This window comes from Pristiophorus japonicus, chromosome 8 (assembly GCF_044704955.1).
Source record: "Pristiophorus japonicus isolate sPriJap1 chromosome 8, sPriJap1.hap1, whole genome shotgun sequence".
In the NCBI taxonomy this organism is placed as follows: Eukaryota; Metazoa; Chordata; class Chondrichthyes; family Pristiophoridae; genus Pristiophorus; species Pristiophorus japonicus.
The window spans coordinates 102,017,227-102,037,672 of NC_091984.1; the positions used below are offsets into that span (position 1 = coordinate 102,017,227).

At 45.3% G+C, this 20,446-nt stretch overlaps 1 protein-coding gene across 1 annotated transcript in view; it reads left to right on the forward strand.

The window, feature by feature from the left end:
* The first annotated feature begins 8,380 nt into the window (after positions 1–8,380).
* LOC139268670 (KN motif and ankyrin repeat domain-containing protein 1-like) overlaps positions 8,381–20,446 on the forward strand; it is a 141,270-nt gene continuing 129,204 nt past the window's right edge. Inside the window, exon 1 of the mRNA XM_070887206.1 lies at positions 8,381–8,496. The gene's annotated coding sequence lies outside the window, so the exon portion shown is untranslated. The remainder of the gene's footprint in view (positions 8,497–20,446) is intronic.

Genomic DNA, 20,446 nt, shown 5'->3' on the forward strand with positions numbered 1-20,446 from the left:
AATTTGTTATGTTCCAACAATCTGTTAACGCTATATGACCCATGTAAGAAACTTGTGTTAACGTGCGATGCGTCGTCCTATGGTGTCGGGTGTGTGTTGCAGCATGTCAATGCCAAGGGTCAGATACAGCCGGTAGCTTATGCCTCCAGAAGTCTGTCCCAGGCAGAAAGGGGCTACGGGATGGTAGAAAAGGAGGCGCTCGCATGTGTATATGCGGCAAAGAAAATGCACCAGTACCTGTTTGGCAGGAAATTTGAGCTGGAGACAGATCACAAACCTCCAACGTCCCTTTTGGCCGACAACAAGGCCATAAATGCAAACGCATCGGCCCGCATACAGAGGTGGGCACTCACGTTAGCTGCCTATGACTACACAATTCGGCACAGACCGGGCACCGAAAACTGCGCCGATGCACTCAGCAGGCTCCCACTAGCCACTACTGAGGGGGCTACCGAGCATGCTGCTGAGATGGTCATGGCTGTTGAAGCTTTCGGAAGCGAAGGCTCACCCTTGACAGCCTGTCAGATTAAAGTCTGGACAAATAGAGACCCGCTATTGTCTCTAGTCAAGAAATGTGTCCTGAATGGGGACTGGGCAGCCACGTACAGGGCATGCCCTGAGAAATTTAAACCATTTCACAGGCGCAAGGATGAACTCTCGATTCAGGCCGATTGCCTACTGTGGGGAAACCGCATAGTCATGCCCCAGGTGGGCAGAGAGGTGTTCATCAGAGAACTACACAATGGGCACCCGGGCATTGTCACGATGAAGACAATTGTCAGGTCACACGTTTGGTGGCCAGGGATAGACGCAGATCTGGAACTTTGTGTTCGCAGGCGCAACACGTGTGCCCAGCTGGGCCATGCGCCCAGGGAAGGCCCCCTTAGCCCCTGGCCATGGCCCGCCAAGCCTTGGTCACGCATCCATGTGGACTACGCAGGTCCTTTCATGGGGAAAATGTTTTTGGTTGTAGTAGACGCCTACTCCAAATGGATCGAGTGTGACATTTTAAATTCAAGCACATCTTCTGCCACGGTAGAAAGTCTACGGGCAATGTTCGCCGCCCACGGTCTACCGGACATCTTGGTCAGCGACAATGGCCCGTGCTTCACAAGCACTGAATTCCAGGACTTCATGGCAGGCAATGGAATTAACCATGTTGGAATGGCACCGTTCAAGCCAGCCTCAAACGGCCAGGCAGAACGTGCAGTGCGGATAATCAAACAGGGGATGCTCAGATTCCAAGGGGGTTCCCTACAAACCCGCTTATCACGCCTCCTGTTGGCCTATAGATCCCGACCACACTCGCTCACAGGGGTTCCACCCGCAGAGCTGCTAATGAAAAGGATGCTCAAAACCCGATTATCCCTTATACACCCCACCATGAAAGAAATTGTCGAGAGCAGGCGCCAGTCACAATATCACTACCATGACAGGAATGCGAGGGCGCGATGTATTGATGTAAATGACCCTGTTTTTGTCCTCAACTACGCTGCAGGGCCCAAATGGCTCGCAGGCACTGTGGTTGCCAAAGAGGGAAATAGGATTCTGGTTGTTAAACTTACCAATGGACAAATCTGCCGCAAACATGTGGATCAAACAAAAAGGAGGTTCAGCAAACCCATAGAAGAAGCAGAGGAAGAACACGATATAGAGTTCACTCCACCACAGGTGACCGAACACCGGAACCAAAGGGAGGAGAGCCCAGTCACTGTAGGCAGTCCGGACAGGCCTGAGGCACTGCAAACAGCAGACACTCAGGCCAGCACCCAACAACTGGAGCCCCAACTCAGGCGCTCTACAAGGGAGCGTAAACCACCAGAGAGACTCAACCTGTGATCCCAATAAGATTTTGGGGGGGGAGGTGATGTCATGTATTCAACCAGCATTGTAACCCATGTATAAACTGACCTAAGTTGTACACTGTGAGAACACTGACCACTAGGTGGGAGACACTCCTAACCTGGACCTTCAGGTATAAAAGGGGAAGCTCCACCCACCTTCATCACTTGAGTGCCAAGGAATAAAGGACAGGTCACAGACTGACCTTCTCTCAAGCATGGGCCTCGTGTGCATTTATACTGTGTAGTAAGGACGTATCACATAGCATGGTTGAATTTCAAAGTCAGTTGGAGGGTGAGAAATTTGGATCTCAATTCAGTGTCCTGATCATAAATAAAGGCGATTACAAAGGTATAAAGGCAGAGTTGGCTAAAGTGGACTGGGAAAGTAGATTAAAGTGTGGGATGGTTGATAAGCAGTGGCAGACATTTAAGGAGATATTTCATAACTCTCAACAAAAATATATTCCAATGAGAAGGAAAGACTTTAAGAGAAGGGAGAATCATCCGTGACTAACTAAGGAAGTAAAGGATGGTATCAAATTGAAAACAAGGGCATACAAAGTGGCCAAGATTAATGGGAGCCCAAATGATTGGGAAATTTAAAAAAACCAGCAAAGGACGATTATAAAAATAATAAAGAGAGGGAAGATAGATTATGAGAATAAACTAGCAATAAATATAAAAACAGATAGTAAGAGCTTCTACAGGTATATAAAAAGGAAGAGAGTAGCTAAAGTAAACGTTGGTCTCTTAGAGGACAAGGCTGGGGAATTAATAATGGGGAACAGGGAGATGGCAGAGACTTTGAACAAATATTTTGAATTGGTCTTCATGGTAGAAGACACTAAAAACATCCTAATAATGGGATATAGCGAGGGAGGAACTTAAAACAGTCATTATCACTCAAGAAAAAGTACCGATAAAATAATGGGACTAAAGGTGGACAAGTCCCCTTGACCTGATGGCTTTCACCCCAGGGTCTTAAAAGAAGTGGCTGCAGGGATAGTGGATGCATTGGTTGTAATCTACCAAAGTTCCTTGGATTCTGGAGAGGGCCCAGCAGATTGGAAAATCACAAATGTAACACCCCTATTTAAAAAAGGAAGCAGACAGAAAGCAGGAAACTATAGACCAGTTAACCTAACATCTGTTGTTGGGAAAATGCTGGACTCCATTATTAAGGAAGCAGTAGCAGGACAGTTGGAAAAGCATAATATAGTCAAGCAGAGTCAGTATGGTTTTATGAAAGGGAAATCATGTTTGACAAATTTGCTGGAGTTCTTTGAGGATGTAACGAACAGGATGGATAAAGGGGAACCAATGGATATGTGTCTTTGGATTTCCAGAAGGCATTCGATAAGGTACCACATAAAAGGTTACTGCACAAGATAAAAGCTCTTGAGGTTGGGGGGAATGTATTAGCATGGATAGTGGACTGGCTAACTAACTGAAAACAGAGAGTCGGGATAAATGGGTAATTTCACTGTTGGCAAACAGTGACTAGTGGGGTGCCGCAGGGATTGGTGTGGGGACTTCAACTATTTACCATCTATATTAATGACTTGGATGAAGGGACCGAGTGTAAAGTAGCCAAGTTTTCTGATAATACAAAGATTGGTGGGAAAGCAAGTTGCGAGGAGGATACATAGAATCTGCAAAGTGATATAGACAGGCTAAATGAGTGGGCAAACATTTGGCAGATGGAGTATAATGTGAGAAAGTGTGAGGTTATCCACTTTGGCAGGAAAAATAAAAAAACAAATTACTATTTAAATGGACAGAGATTACAAAACGCCGCAGTACAGAGGGACCTGGGGGTCCTTGTACATGAAACACAAAAAGTGAGTATGCAGGTACAGCAAGTAATCCGGAAGGCAAATGGAATGTTAGCCTTTATTGCAAGGGGGATAGAGTATAAAAGCAGGGAAGTACTGCTGCAACTGTACAGGGTATTGGTAAGACCACACCTAGAGTACTGCGTACAGTTTCGGTCTCCTTATTTACAGAGGGACATACTTGCCCTGGAGACAGTTCAAAGAAGGTTCACTAGGTTGATTCCTGAGCTGAGGGGGTTGACTTATGAAGAAAGGTTGAGTAGGTTGGGTCTATACTCATTGGAGTTTAGAAGAATGAGAGGTGATCTTAATGAAATATATAAAATACTGAGGAGGCTCCACAAGGTAGATGCAGAGAGGATGTTTCCACTCGTGGGGGAATCTAGAAGTAGGGGGCACAGTTTAAGAATAAGGGGTCACCTATTTAGACTGAGATGATGGTCGTAAATCTGTGGAATTCTCCGCCCCAGAGAGCTGTGGCGGCTGGATCATTAAATATATTTAAGGTGGAGATAGACAGATTTTTGAAAGCTAAGGGAGTGAAGGGTTATGGGGAGTGGGCAGGGAAGTGGAGCTGAGTCCATGATCAGACCAGCCATGATCTTATAGAATGGCGGAGCAGGCTTGAGGGGCCGAATGGCCTCCTCCTGCTCCTATTTCCTATGTTCCTATGTCCATGACAGTATTGGTCACCACACAGTCCTTGTGGAGTCCTCCAAGGGACCAATCCTGGTTAGTGAAGAATATATAAGACCATGCCAGGTGTACCTAAAAAGGAAGTGACAACCTGGTGTAGCTGCAACACAGAACTACATGCATGCTAAACAGTGGAAGCAGCATGCTCTAGCTAGAACTAAGCAATCCCACAACCAACGGATCAGAACAAAGCTCTGCAGTCCTGCCAAATCAAGTTGTGAATAGCAATGGACAAATAAACAACTAACAACAACTTTTATTTACATAGTGCCTTTAACATAGTAAAATGTCCCAAGGCACTTCACATCAGTGTTATAAGACAAAATAGATAAATTTGACACCAAGTTACATCAGAAGAAATTACAGCAGATGACGAGGTAGGTTTCAAAGAGAATATTAAAGAGTTAGAGAGGCGGAGAGGTTTAGGGAGGGAGTTCCAGAGCTTAGGGCCCAAGCAGCTGAAGACACGGCCACCGATTGTTGAGCAGTTATAATCAGGTTTGTTCAAGAGGGCAGAATTTGAGGAACGCAGACATCTCATGCGGTTGTGAGAATGAATGAGATTACAGAGATAGGGAGGGGCGAGGCCATGGAGGGATTTGTAAACTGATGAGATTTTTGAAATTGAGGCATTGCTTAACTGGGAGCCAATATAGGTCAGTGAGCACAGGGGTGATAGGTGATCGGGACTTGGTGTGAGTTAGGACACGGGCTGCCGAGTTGTGCATGACCTCAAGTTTACATAGGGTAGAATGTGGGGGGCCAGCCAGGAGTGTGTTGGAGAAGTCAAGTCTAGAGGTAACAAAGGCATGGATGAGGGTTTCAGGAGCAGAAGAGCTGAGGCAGGAGCGGAGGCAGGCAATGTTACGGAGGTGGAAATAGACGTTTTTTGTTATGCCGTGGATATGTGGCAGGAAACTCATTTCAGGGTCAAATATGACGCCTAGGTTGCAAACAGTCTAGTTTAGTCTCAGATAGATGCTCGGATGGAATCAGTGGCTAGGGAACGCAGTTTGTGGCGTGGACCAAAGACAATGGCTCAGGTCTTCCCAATATATAATTGGAGAACATTTCTGCTCATCCAGTATTGGATGTTGGACAAGCAATCTGACAATTTAACAGGAGGAGGAGGCTCCATGTATGACCGCTTCTCAATGATGGCGGAGCAAAAGGCAAGGCTAAAGCGATTGCAACCATCTTCATCCAGAAGTGCTGAGTGAATGATTCATATTGATCTGCTCCTGAGGTCCCCACCATCATCGAACCAGTCTTCAGCCAAAATGTATTCACTCTACATTATATCAAGAAATGGCTGAACAGACTGGATACAGCAAAGGCTATGGGTCCCGATAACATCCCAGCTGTACTGCTGAAGACTTGGCCTCCAGAAATTGCCAAGCCTCAAGCCAATCTCTGTTCCAGTGCAGCTACAACACTGGCATCTACTGACAATGTGGATAACTGCCCAGGTATGTCCTGTCCACAAAAAACAATACAAATCCAATCCAGCCAATTACTGTCCCATCAGTCTACTCTCAATCATCAGCAAAGTGATGGAAAGGGTCATCGACAGTGCTATCAAGAGGCATTTACTCACCAATAACCTGCTCACTGATGCTCAGTTTGGGTTCCGCCAGGACCAATCGGCTCCAGACCTCATTACAGCCTGGGTCCAAACATGGACAAAAGAACTGAATTCTAGAGGTGAGATGAGAGTGACTGCGCTTGACATCAAGGCAGCATTTGACCGAGTGTGGCATCAAGGATCCCTAGTAAAACTGAAGTCAATGGGAATCAGGGGGAAAACTCTCCACTGGCTGGAGTCATACTTAGCACAAAGGAAGATGGTTGTGGTTGTTGGAGGCTAATCATCACAGCCCCAGGACAGCGCTGCAGGAGTTCCTCAGGGCAGTGTCCTAGGCCCAACCATCTTCAGCTGCTTCATCAATGACCTTCCCTCCATCATAAGGTCAGAAGTGGGGATGTTCGCTGATGATTGCACAGTGTTCAGTGCCATTTGCAACTCCTCAGATAATGGAGCAGTAAATGCCTGCATGCAGCAAGACCTGGATGACATTCAGGCTTGGGATGATAAGTGGCAAATAACATTCGCACCACACAAGTGCCAGACAATGTCTATCTCCAACAAGACAGAGTCTAACCAACACTTCTTGACATTCAACGGCATTACCATCATCAAATCCCCAACCATCAACATCTTGGGGGTCACCACTGACTAGAACTTAACTACACCAGCCACATAAATACTGTGGCTACCAAAGCAGGTCCGAGGCTGGGTATTCTGCGGTAAGTGTCTCACCTCCTGACTTCCCAAAGTCTTTCCACCATCTACAAGGCACAAGTCAAGTGTGTGATGGAATACTCTCCACTTGCCTGGACGAGTGCAGCTCCAACAACACTCAAGAAGCTCGACACCATCCAGAACAAAGCAGCCCGCTTGATTGGCACCCCATCCTTCACCTTCAACATTCACTCCCTCCATCACCAGTGCACCGTGGCTGCAGTGTGTACCATCTACATGATGCAGTGCAGAAACTCGCCAAGTCTTCTTCAGCAGCACCTTCCAAACCCGCAACTTCTACTACCTAGAAAGACAAGGGCAGCAGGTGCATGGGAACACCATCACATGCAAGTTCACCTCCAAGTTACACACCATCCTGACTTGAAATATATTGCTCTTCCTTCATCATCACTGGGTCAAAAACCTAGAACTCCCTCCCTTACAGCACTGTGGGAGTACCTTCACCACAAGTACTGCAGCGGTTCAAGACGATGGCTCACCATCACCTTCTTAAGGGCAATTAGGATGGGCAATAAATGCTGGCCTTGCTAGTGACACCCACATTCCATGAATGAATAAAAAAACATTGAATCACAGTAAGATGATTAATATGGCCCAGACAATCAGTTGTCAGAGTCTGCAACTACATTGCGACAGTTGACGGAGGAAACTGAATGGGAAATGATGGCATAACAATAATGAATATAAAGTAAGGTTTGTAGTCAAGAAATGCATATCCCATACAAGATTTGTAAATATATATAGATGTATACAGGTGCAACGTCCCGAATCCAGAACTCCGAAAACCGGAATTGACCGAAAACTAGACATTTCGCCGAGCGGTGAGGAATGGAGGATCAGCGTGCGGCAAGGTCCGAATGCCGGCAATACCCAAAATCTGGCACGGATTCAGTCCCGAGGATTCCAGATTTCAGACGTTGTACCTGTACTATTTAAATCTATAAATGTGTCAGAATCAAAGCTGAAGTGCCAGCTAGTAGCTAGGCTACAAACAGCATGACTCCAGACACCACTGGTTTGTGGTAATCGCTATTCCTTTAGTATTAATTCATTTGGCAATGCACTTTTGGTCGTGGATTTGGCAAATGCCAACCCACCTTCAATACCAAAGTGTAATATAACGGGGATTCGAGAACTTCATCCAATTTTATTGATTACATATCTTACCTAAAGGAGCAATATAATCAACTGAGTCAAAACCTTTTCACTTTGTACAAAGATGCAGCTCATTTTTGCTTTGTTATGGTGATTGTTTTTGCACAGAATTCGGGAATATTTGAACTTGCCAGTGAAGCAACACTCATTCCTTTAAGTTCCAAACCCACACTCAGTTTCTGTAATATGTAGGCAAACTCATAAGGAATGCCTTTTGTTTTTACAGTTGGTGAATTAAGGTGACAGTCCAATGCTGTAAGTTAAATACAACATGATATTTTAGTAAAGTACTGGAATGGAGAGTGTGTAGTTAATCAATATAATTGAACAAACAATGACTGGCATCTCAATAGTTAAGGAACAAATGATCCATGATGAATGTTAAAATAGGCATGCAGTGTCAGTCTTCGTCGGGGGTGTGTTCATAAGACCATTTTTTACAGAGCAAATACTTGCAAACTAACCAGACTTATCCTGTTGACTTTGGCATATGTTGTACAATCCCTTATGGAGAGGCATCATACATCCTGATTGTAGCAGCAGAATAATTTAAACTATACTGTTTGGATTAAAAACATTTCACTTCTTGAGCTTTCACAGAACTGACGTCTCTGGTGTAGAAAATATTGTCGAAACTTTGAAGGTAAGGCAAATTAGTGCTTTGTAAGTTTATGGATGTGAAGTGTTAAAATTATCCATCGTATCTATTTTGTGAAACATTCGGTCAAGGTTATTGTTGAAATTTGAAACGTATATTTATGTAGTATAAATGGGTCCTTTTAATTTTAGCAATTGAGAAATGACTGATTTCTGTACGTGTTTTGCACATGTACAAGATATTATAGTGACTATTTGTAACCATCATTTAGCAAATATTATTAACCAACGTTGGATAAATGTAGCCATTACTGAAATTTTAATACATAGGTATACAATGGTTTATACAATACCAACTTTGCCTGTGTGAGGCAGAGCTCTAGTAGCTCAGATGTAGAATAAGTTACTAATTAATTTGTCTTGAAGGCAAATTCCTCCATTTTTACGAGAAGATGTATTTGAAAAAGCTCATTGTATAGAAAGTGTAGAAAGTTGTAACCTCTGGTGAAGAAGTTCTCTTTGAATAGCAGGGAACTATAGCCTTGTATACAACGTGGCTGCTTTGGACCAAATCCAAATCTACACCACTTTGTGTCGAAGAACTGAGTGTAAACAGGCTGATTAAGTCAATCTGTAGTGAGTACAAATGATAAATTGTCTGTGTCGTTATGCTAAATGCAAATTAAAACCCACAATTAGAGTGAAGAAACCAACTTAATTCTTTAAAACAAATTCCAGAGTTGCTAAACCCACACTTCATCTCATATGGTATCTGCATCAATGTCAATGCAAGCTGAATGTTTCTCTGCGTGTTTGTCTGCGAGTGGGCTGGAAAATAGACTACAGCAAACGTAAGCTTCTTTTAATTCGGACTCTGGGAATCCCGCTCTGTTAGCCAACTTCCTGCGTTTATGGTGTTAAATCCGTTTTCCATAACCTGGCAACAACTCATTGATGGTGGGCTCTTTGAATCTGTACTAAAAGAAGAACAACATAAAAGTAGTTTTATTCTCCTGTGTATGAGGGAAGGAGGTCCTTCATTTAAAGTGAACTATAGTGTAGGGGATAAAAACAAAAAATGCTGGAAATACTCAGCAGGTCAGGCAGCATCAGTGAGAGAGAAGCATAGTTAATGTTTCAGATCGATGATTGAACGTTCTGATGAAAGGTCATTAACTTTGTTTCTCTCTCCACTTTTGCTGCCTGACGTGCTGAGTGTTTGCAGCATTTTCTGTTTCTATTTCACATTTCCAGCATCTGCCGTATTTTGCTTTTGTTATAGTGTAGAGGAAATACTTTCAATATCGAGTCCACCCCACCAAGCCCTACAATCGGTCCAATATGGAATAATAATGCAATGACTAACTTCAACGTTCACTTTCAGTCTCACAGAGAGACGATATTTTATGTTGCCATGACGCTACAGCTCAAGTCTGCGGATGTCAACAATGGGACATCAGGGAATGGCTCCAGAGGGAATCCTAGAGATCAGTATCCATAGCCAGGGAACGTGCCAATTAATAGATCATCAGACCAGTGAGCACTTCTGAGTTCATAGCGGTACATAGTGAATGATGACTTTTCCCATTCAGCGTCTAGCCCGATCCTATTTGCTGACTTCTGGAATTTCCCAAGGAGCATCCATATTGGTGGAATGTCTCCCTGGTGTGAAGGAGACCTGAGATGGTGTGCCGCTGTTACAAGCCAGAGTTTATTTTTTAAGTACTGTTTTACTTTCATCCCACACCAATGTGGACATTGTAAATTCATTTTATCTCCAGATACCATATGTCCAGTAGATACAGTAGATATGTATTTAGTCTTCCAGAAGGCATTCGATAAGATGCCACATAAAAGGTTACTGCACAAGATAAGAGGTCACAGGATTGGGGGTAATATATTAGCATGGATAGTGGATTGGCTAACTAACTGAAAACAGAGAGTCGGGATAAATGGGTCATTTTCAGGTTGGTAAACTGTAACTAGTGGGGTGCCACAGGGATCAGTGCTGGGGCTTCAACTATTTACAATCTATATTAATTACTTGGATGAAGAGACTGTGTGTAATGTAGCCAAATTTGTTGATAATACAAAGATAGATGGGAAAGCAAGTTGTGAGGAGCACGCAAAGAATCTGCAAAGGGATATAGATAGGCTAAGTGAGTGGGCAAAAAATTGGCTGATGGAGTATAGTGTGGGAAAATGTGAGGTTATCCACTTTGGTAGGAAAAATAAAAAAGCAAATTATTATTTAAATGTGGAGGGATTACAAATGCTGAGGTACAGAGTGATCTGGGGGTCCTTGTACATGAAACACATAATATTAGATTGCAGGTACAGCAAGTAATCAGGAAGGCAAATGGAATGTTGGCCTTTATTGCAAGGGGGGGGGGTGGAGTGTAAAAGTAGAGAAGTCCTGCTTCAACTGTACAGGGCATTGGTGAGACCACACCTGGAGGACTGCATACAGTATTGATCTCCTTATTTAAGGAAGGATATACTTGCATTGGAAGTAGTTCAGAGAAGGTTCACTAGGTTGATTCCTGAGATGAAGGGGTTGTCTTATGAAGAAAGGTTGAGCAGGTTGGGCCTATACTCATTGGCGTTTAGAAGAGTGAGAGGTGATCTTATTGAAATGTATAAGATTCTGAGAGGGCTTAACAAGTTGGATGCAGAGAGGATGTTTCCTCTGATAGGGGAATCTAAAACTAGAGGGCATAGTTTCAGAATAAGGGGTCGTCCATTTAAAACGGAGATCAGGAAGAATTTCTTCTCTCAGAGGGCCGTGAATCTTTGGAATTCTCTACTCCAGGGAGCTGTGGAGGCTGGGTCATTGAATAATTTTAAGGTGGAGATAGACAGATTTTTGAAGGATAAGGGAGTCCAGGGTTATGGGGAGCGGGCGGGGAAGTGGAGTTGAGGCCAAGATCAGATCAGCCATGATCTTAATGAATGGCGGAGCAGGCTCGAGGGGCCAGATAGCCTACTCCTGCTCCTAGTTCTTACGTTATGTTCTTATGTTTTTATGTCCACCAAGTCTAGCAATTAATTGAATTGAAGTAAATTGCTTATTGGAATATATGGAATGTGCCAAGCTCTCAATTTACTCTGATATAGAGACCCACTAACATTAGGAACAGGAGTAGACCAGTCAGCCCCTTGCGCCTGTTCTGCAATTCAGTTTCTCATGGCTGATCTGTATCTCAACTGCATTTACATGCCTGTGATCCATATCCCTTAATATCTTTACCGATCAATAATATCAATCTCAGTTTTGAAATTTTCAATTGACCTAGTCTCAGCAGCTTTTTGAGGGAGAGTTCCAGATTTCCACTACCCTTTGCGTGATGAAGATATGGTAGAAAAACAAACAGAAGATTAGTGTCATATCAGCTAAAAATGAACTACAATATTTATTTCTGAATGAAATACAATGAAGCATAAGAAATAGGCAATAGTTAACTATATCCAATACCATCTGCGCTCTCTACATTAATGTTAAGTAAAGGAATAATGTTCCATTTTTCAACTTCTGCCGGACATCAACACTGAGACGAGAAGATCTGCGGTAGAAAGATGCGGGTAAATGGAATTGACAAGTTGCAGCATAAGTTGCCTTGTGCTTTTCAGAAACAATTTCTCCAAACTTCCTCTTCCACCTCTTTCTTCAGTTATGTAAAAACTGTCCTTTTGCAGAACTCAGTGTGATAAGTCTGAGCTGCTCCTCTCAGCAAAAGCGGGGGTGGGGGAGGCAGGGGGGACCTCAATAATTGGCAAAGACCTCTGGTTTCTAAACCCAAATCCTCTTAAGTCTTAGAATTGCAGATCAAAGTAACGAAGATGTAATCACTCCTAATATTACACTAAAATGAATACAATGTTACTAACACACAGCACAATGTAAAGTCTTTGTAAAATACAGCTAGGAACTACACCAGGGTCATTTGTTTGTTTTCTCAGCCGCAGCCTCCCACAGTCAAGTGTGCTGCATCGTACTGTGCACAATTTGACATTTCCCCATCTTCTTCATTAAACCCCAGACCGAAGGATGAGCCAGCTTATTGGCATACAGATTAAAGTCTTACTGCCATTTTATATTCAAAGACAAAAATAGAATCCATTTTTAATCCTTGTTACAACAGAATTTAATAAACAGAAGCCGAACAGGACAAGAAATTTTCATCATGGCCCATGAGATGAAATGAATTATGAAAAAAAGAAGCTTTCACTTCAGCTTCTTCAGTAGCTTATCTGTGAGTAGTTAAATCATGCAAATGAGGGAGGTCCCAAGTTCGACCCCTGGCCTATGCTCAGATAGCTGATCGCAGGTTAGACAGCAAGATGGATGCTGCAGTTTGCCTCAGGGCCCCAAACTGGGGAGCGGAAAATCACACAGGAAGGTCACTATCCCTATCCATCAACCCTTGCTGGGAATTTGCCTGCGTTGGCGTCATGTTTCCCACAGAATCAGAAGCAGCTGTGATGACATGCTGACATTCACAGTCATGGGCAGCGTGAGAAGAATGTCCACCTGGAGGAGGTATGGGAAGGCACCTGTAAAACTGTAACCGAGCAAGGAATCAATAGTTTCAGGAGAGGAAGGAAGAAGGAAAATTCTTTGGAGAAAGGGGGAGACAATCTACTGAGTACAAAATGCTTACAATTTATAGTACATTATGTCCGTGAGAGAGTACTTTATATTAAAATGAGCTCCTCTCACCATTATTGTTCTTTGTTAAGTGGCAGCATATTAGCATGCTAACACTTTGCATCATGGGATTTCCCTCATAGGGCATTCTTCACTTCAGTCACTATATTTAAATGAGAGGAGATAGATCCGAGTCCCCCATTTATAACTTACTTAGGTAAACCCACCAGTTAGGGCGCGGCACTGACAGAGACTTCTGAACAAGTCAATGCAAAATCTAGGGAATGATTCTTTAAAAAAAATCACTTCAAACTTATAAATACTGCAAGAATTTTTTTTTGCAGTGGCTTTGATTTCTTTTACAACTATCATTGTAACCCATGTATAAGCTGACCTAAGTTGTACACCTTGAGAACATTGACCACAAGGCGAACTTGTGGGAGACATTCCTAACCTGGACTTTCAGGTATAAAAGGGTAAGCTCCACCCACCTTCACCACTTGAGGTCTTGGTAATAAAAGTAACTGGTCACAGAGTGACCTTCTCTCAAGTATGGGCTTTGTGTGCATTTATACTGTAGAGAAAGGATATATCATTGGCGACGAGAAACTGGGATTTAAACCACGCGAGCATGGCCACTAGCAGCACAGAAGAGAGGTACTGTGTTGGTGATGATTGGGACGACTTTATTGAGAGACTGCAGCAAAGTTTTGTCACTAAGGAATGGTTGGGACAGGATTCAGCCGACAAATGCAGGGCTCATCTCCTGACAATTTGTGGATCCAGGACATGCTCCCTGATGAAGGACCTTCTAATGCCAGAGAAGCCAGCAGACAAGACATTCGAAGAGCTCAGTAAGTTGATTGGGGAACACCTTAAACCGGTGAGCAGCATGCACATGGCGAGACACCGGTTTTACACGCACCGGCGGCGAGAAGGGCAAAGTGTTCCAGACTTCATGGCAGATCTCCGGCGACTGGCGAGCCTATGTAAGTTCCCAGATGCATGCAGAGCGGAGATGCTGCAAGACTTTTTTATTGAGGGCATTGGGCATGCTGCTGGCGTTTTCAGGAAACTGATTGAGACTAAAGACTTGACCTTGGAAGCAGCAGCTCTGGTAGCCCAGACATTTATCTCAGGGGAGGAAGAGACCAGAATGATGTATGACAAAAATCTTGGCTCAAATGCGGCAAACGACCAGGGAGTCAACATTATTAACGCAGCACACAGATCTCTAGGCAGACAAGGGCAATTGGACATGCCCCAGCATGCAGTCGAACCCAGAGGGGGAATTCAACAGAGACAATGGCTCGCTGAATGGCGATTCATGCCATCGCAATGGACAATGCGGCCAGTAATGGGGCTATCAACACCTGTTAATGGTGCGCTTAAGGACAGTCACAGAGACAGTCAGAGACAATCGACTGGTAATGGACCTTTTGTTTCCAACAATGGGGCCTCCAGCTCATGATGGAGGTGTGGAGGCAAACACCCAGCCAGAGCTTGCAGGTATCAGCAATATACCTGCAGAAACTGCAACGTCAGCAGTCACTTGGCGCGCATGTGCAGGAAGCCTGCAGCCAGGTTGATGTACGAGGAGGATGGGCCCGATGTAAGCTCTACGAGGCCAAATGAATACTAGGGGAAATCGCTGGAAGCTGAAGTTCAGCGAGTTCATGTGGAGCGCATATACAGTTCATATACCAGGACGCCACCGATAATGATGAAAGTGCTCCACAATGGCATCCCAGTATTAATGGAGCTAGACACAGGGGCCAGCCAGTCCCTGATGAGTATCAAACAGTTCGAAAGGTTGTGGGTGTCCAAGGCCAGGAGGCCAAAATAATTGCCGATTGACGCACAGCTACGGACATATACAAAGGAGATCATTCCGGTGCTAGGCAGTGCCACGGTAGTCATGACCCACAAAGATTCGGAGAACAGGTTGCCACTCTGGATTGTCCTGGGGAATGGTCCCGCACTACTGGGGAGGAGTTGGCTTGCTGTCATGAACTGGAAATGGGGCGATGTCAATGCAATTTCTTCTGTGGAGCGAGTATCATGCTCACTGGACAAATTTGACTCATTATTTCAACCCGGCATTGGCACTTTCATGGGGGCCAAGGTAGTGATTCACATAAACACGGACGCCAGGCCAGTACACCACAAGGCCAGAGTGGTGCCGTACGTGATGCGGGAAAAATATAGAATGCGCATTGGACCGCCTGCTGAGGGAAGGCATCATCTCGCCAGTCGAATTCAGTGACTGGGCGAGCCCAATCGTGCCAGTGCTCAAGGCAGATGGGTCAGTCAGGATATGTGGCGATTACAAGGTCACCATCAATCGGGTGTCACTCCAAGACCAGTACCCACTACCGAGAGCGGAGGACCTCTTTGCGACGCTGTCCGGTGGCAAACTTTTTTCAAAATTGGACCTGACCTCAGCTTACATGACCCAGGAGCTGGCGAGTGAGTCGAAGAAGCTGACCACCATCACGACACACAAGGGGTTGTTTGAGTATAACAGATGTCAGTTTGGGATTCGTTCGGCCGACGCGATCTTTCAGCGAAATATGGAAAGCCTCCTCAAGTCGATTTCAAGGACGGTGGTTTTTCAAGACGACATCCTCAGCACGGGTCACGATACTGAAGAACACCTCCACAACCTGGAGGAGGTGCTACGCAGACTGGACCGGGTAGGGCTGCGACTGAAAAAGGCGAAGTGCGTCTTCTTAGCTCCAGAGGTAGAATTCCTGGGGAGGAGGGTAGCAGCAGACGGGATCAGACCTACTGCGTCCAAAACGGAACCGATCCAGAGAGCACCCAGACCCCGTAACACGACAGAGCTGCGTTCGTTGCTGGGGTTCCTGAACTATTTTGGTAACTTTCTTCCCAAATTGAGCTCGCTGTTAGAGCCGCTACACGTGCTCCTACGCAAAGGTCACGATTGGGTCTGGGGGGACAGTCAGGAAAGGGCCCTTGATAGAGCACGCAATTTGTTATGCTCCAACAAACTGTTAATATTATATGACCCGTGTAAGAAACTTGTGTTAACGTGTGATGCGTCATCCTATGGGGTCGGGTGTGTGTTGCAGCATGTGAATGCCAATATCAGTTACAGCCGGTAGTTTATGCCTCCAGAAGTCTGTCCCAGGCAGAAAGGGGCTACGGGGATGGTAGAAAAGGAAGCGCTAGCATGTGTATATGTGGTAAAGAAAATGCACCAGTATCTGTTTGGCAGGAAATTTGAGCTGGAAACAGATCACAAATCCCTAACGTCCCTTTTGGCTGACAACAAGGCCATAAATGCGAATGCATCGGCCCGCATATGACTACACAATTCGGCACAGACCGGGCACTGAAAACTGCGCCGATGCACTCAGCAGGCTCCCACTAGCCATCACTGAGGGGGCAACTGAACATGATGCTGAGACGGTCATGGCTGTTGAAGCTTTCGAAAGCGAAGGCTCACCTGTGACGGCCCATCAGATTAAAGTCTGGACAAATAAAGACCCACTTCTGTCTTTAGTTAAGAAATGTGTCCTGAATGGGGACTGGACAGCCACGTACAGGGCATGCCCTGAGGAATTTAAACCATTTCACAGGCGCAGGGATGAACTCTCGATTCAGGCCGATTGCCTACTGTGGGGAAACCGAGTAGTCATGCCCCAGATGGGCAGAGAGGTGTTTATCAGAGAACTTCACAATGAGCACCCGGGTATTGTCATGATGAAGGCAATTGCCAGGTCACACTTTTGGTGGCCAGGGATAGATGCAGACCTGGAACTTTGTGTTCGCAGGTGCAACACGTGTGCTCAGCTGGGCAATGCACCCAGGGAAGCCACACTTAGCCCCTGGTCCTGGCCCGCCAAGCCATGGTCACGCATCCATGTGAACTACGCAGGTCCTTTCATGGGAAAAATGATTTTGGTTGTAGTAGACACGTACTCCAAATGGATTGAGTGTGCCATTTTAAATTCAAGCACATCCTCTGCCACGGTAGAAAGTCTACGGGCAAGGTTCGCCGCCCATGGTCTATCGGATGTCTTGGTTAGCGACAATGGCCCGTGCTTCACAAGCACTGAATTCCAGGACTTCATGGCAGGCAATGGAATCAACCATGTCAGAACGGCACCGTTCAAGCCGGCCTCAAACGGCCAGGCGGAACGAGCAGTGCAGATAATCAAACAGGGGATGCTCAGAATCCAAGGGGGTTCCCTACAATGTCGCTTATCACGCCTCCTGTTGGCCAATAGACCCCGACCACACTCGCTCACAGGGGTTCCACCCGCAGAGCTGCTAATGAAAAGGACGCTCAAAACCGGGTTATCCCTTATACACCCCACTATGAAAGAAATTGTTGAGAGCAGGCGTCAGTCACAATGTGACTACCATGACTGGAATGCGAGGGTGCGATGTATTGATGTCAATGACCCTGTTTTTGTCCTTAATTACGCTGCAGGGTCCAAATAGCTTGCAGGCACTGTGATTGCCAAAGAGGGGAATAGGGTTTTGGTAGTTAAACTTACCAATGGACAAATCTGCCGCAAACACGTGGATCCAACTAAAAGGAGGTTCAGCAACCCCATAGAAGAAGCAGAGGAAGAACACGATGTAGAGTTTACTCCAGCACAGGTGACCGAACACCGGAACCAAGTGGAGGAGAGCCCAGTCACTGTGGGCAGTCCGGACAGGCCTGAGGCACCGCAAACAGCAGACACTCAGGCCAGCGCCCAACAACCGGAGCCCCAACTCAGGCGCTCTACAAGGGAGCGTAAACCACCAGAGAGACTTAACCTGTGATCCCAATCAGACTTTGGGGGGGAGGTGATGTCATGTATTCAACTATCATTGTAACCCATGTATAAGCTGACCTAAGTTGTACACCTTGAGAACATTGACCACAAGGGGCGAACTTGGGGAGACACTCCTAACCTGGACTTTCAGGTATAAAAGGGGAAGCTCCACCCACCTTCATCACTTGAGGTCTTGGTAATAAAGGTAACTGGTCACAGAGTGACCTTCTCTCAAGTATGGGCCTCGTGTGCATTTATACGGTATAGTAAGAATATATCAGAGTGTCTATCACACTTCTTTTAAGTAGAGAGATCGTGTGATCCCACACAACTATAAAAACAAACAGCTACAGTACGCGGATGATGCCTGCATCTGCACACATACAAAGGCTGAACTCCAGGACATAGTCGACGTATTTACTGAGGCATACGAAAGCATGGGCCTTACGCTAAACATCCGTAAGACTAAGGTCCTCCACCATCCTGTCCTCACCGCACAGCACTGCCCCCCAGTGATCAAGATCCATGGCACGGCCCTGGACACCGTGGACCACTTCCATATCTCGGGAGCCTCCTATCAACAAGAGCAGGCATTGATGATGAGATCCAACACTGCCTCCAGTGTGCCAGTGCAGCCTTCGGCCGCCTGAGGAAAAGAGTGTTTGAAGACCTGGCGCTCAAAACTGCCACCAAGCTCATGGTCTACAGGGCTGTAGTAATACCTGCCCTCCTGTCTGGCTCAGAGACATGGACCATGTACAGTAGGCACCTCAAGTTGCTGGAAAAATATCACCAACGATGTCTCTGCAAGATCCTACAAATCCCCTGGATGGACAGGCGCACCAATATCAGCATCCTCATCCAGGCCAGCATCCCCAGCATTGAAGCACTGACCACACTCGATCAGCTCCGCTGGGCAGGACACATAGTTCACGTGCCAGACATGAAACTCCCAAAGCAAGTGCTCAATGCGGAGCTCCTTCACGGCAAACAAGCCAAAGATGGGCAGCGGAAACGTTACAAGGACACCCTCAAAACCTCCCTGAAAAAGTGCGACATCCCCACTGACACCTGGGAGTCCCTGGCCAAAGACCACCCTAAGTGGAGGAAGTTCATCCGAGAAGATGCTGAGCACCTTGAGTCTCAACGCCGAGAGCATGCAGAAACCAAACGCAGACAGCGGAAAAAGCGTGCGGCAAACCTGTCCCACCCACCCCTTCCCTCAATGACTATCTGTCCCACCTGTGACAAGTCTGTGGCTCTCGTATTGGACTGTTCAGCCACCTAAGAACTGACTTCAGGAGTGGAAGCAAGTCTTCCTCGATTCCGAGGGACTGCCTATGATGATGAAAAACAAACATTGCTGGAAATATTGGTCAGCATCTGAAAGGGAATGATAGTTTTGGGTGTGACCCTTGTTCAGAACTGGGAGCTTTGTGGAAAATATTCCATAATTAAACTGCTAGATCTAATTTATATTAAAAATGGCTTTTCATTTCTTTTTAATAAAGGCTCAGTTTATGAGCAGCGTTGTAATGAGAATTTTTGTTTTGAATTACAAGCAGTCTTGAAAAGGGATCCATTACTGTTTACAGTAAATGTACTAAAGCCCTGGCATTTCATCTGTGGTGTATCTCAATCTCGGTCTTTGGAGACAGATGGTTTGAATTCCCAACTGGTTAGAAGAGCCCAGAGTAGCAGAGTAGAAAATGACTTCTGGAGTAAAAGTCAGCAGGAGTCAAATTATAACATTCCAGTTTGCATCTCCTTCTTTTATCTTCTGTTCGCCTGACTGCTGCAGCGACAGTTTGACAGAACACTGCAGTTTGGTATCAAAGTGGACGTACAGGGCCCTTTTGGCAAAGTGACAAAAATGGTTGAGGGTTGAGAATTTCTGTATTGGAAGAAAGGGTATGAAGGGAGTTAAACTTCTCCTCATACTTGGCTGACGTTGGAGAACTCAATGAACTTTATTTCCACTGCTCCGCTAAGAAAAGCATGGCTCCAAGCAGGATGTAAAGTGTTAGTCTTTAAATGATCATTATCTCGTTAAAGTGGCTTTTATAGTACAAATTCAATTCTACTTCCATATAATTATGTAATATTAATCCCAACATTTGGTTGATCTGCAGAAATCCATGTATCTTTTCTACTTTGAATTGTTTGCTCTCAAACCCTGTTTCAGTGTTTATGAAAAAAAGAAATTTGAAAGGATATTTTAATAACTTAATGGTGGCACTGCACATTATTTTCTTAATTTATAATTAAAAACCAGGAATGTCCCAGGTTTGATCCCTGGTCTGTGCTGAGTTACCTTGAAGGGAATACGGAGGGGTCAGGGTTGCAGTGGGGGTGGGGGAGGGAGGGGGTGATTGATTTTAACCCTATCTGCCCAGCTGAAACTAAGCGGGTGGGCAGTTAGAATCCGCACAGATCATAAACATGCCCTGGAGCCACCTAGAGCCGAGATGCCACGATTTTTACCTGCTCCACTGAGCTGGTGGCAAGGGCATCTGCCCTAATCTGGCAGGGTCCTTTTTAGCACTTGCATG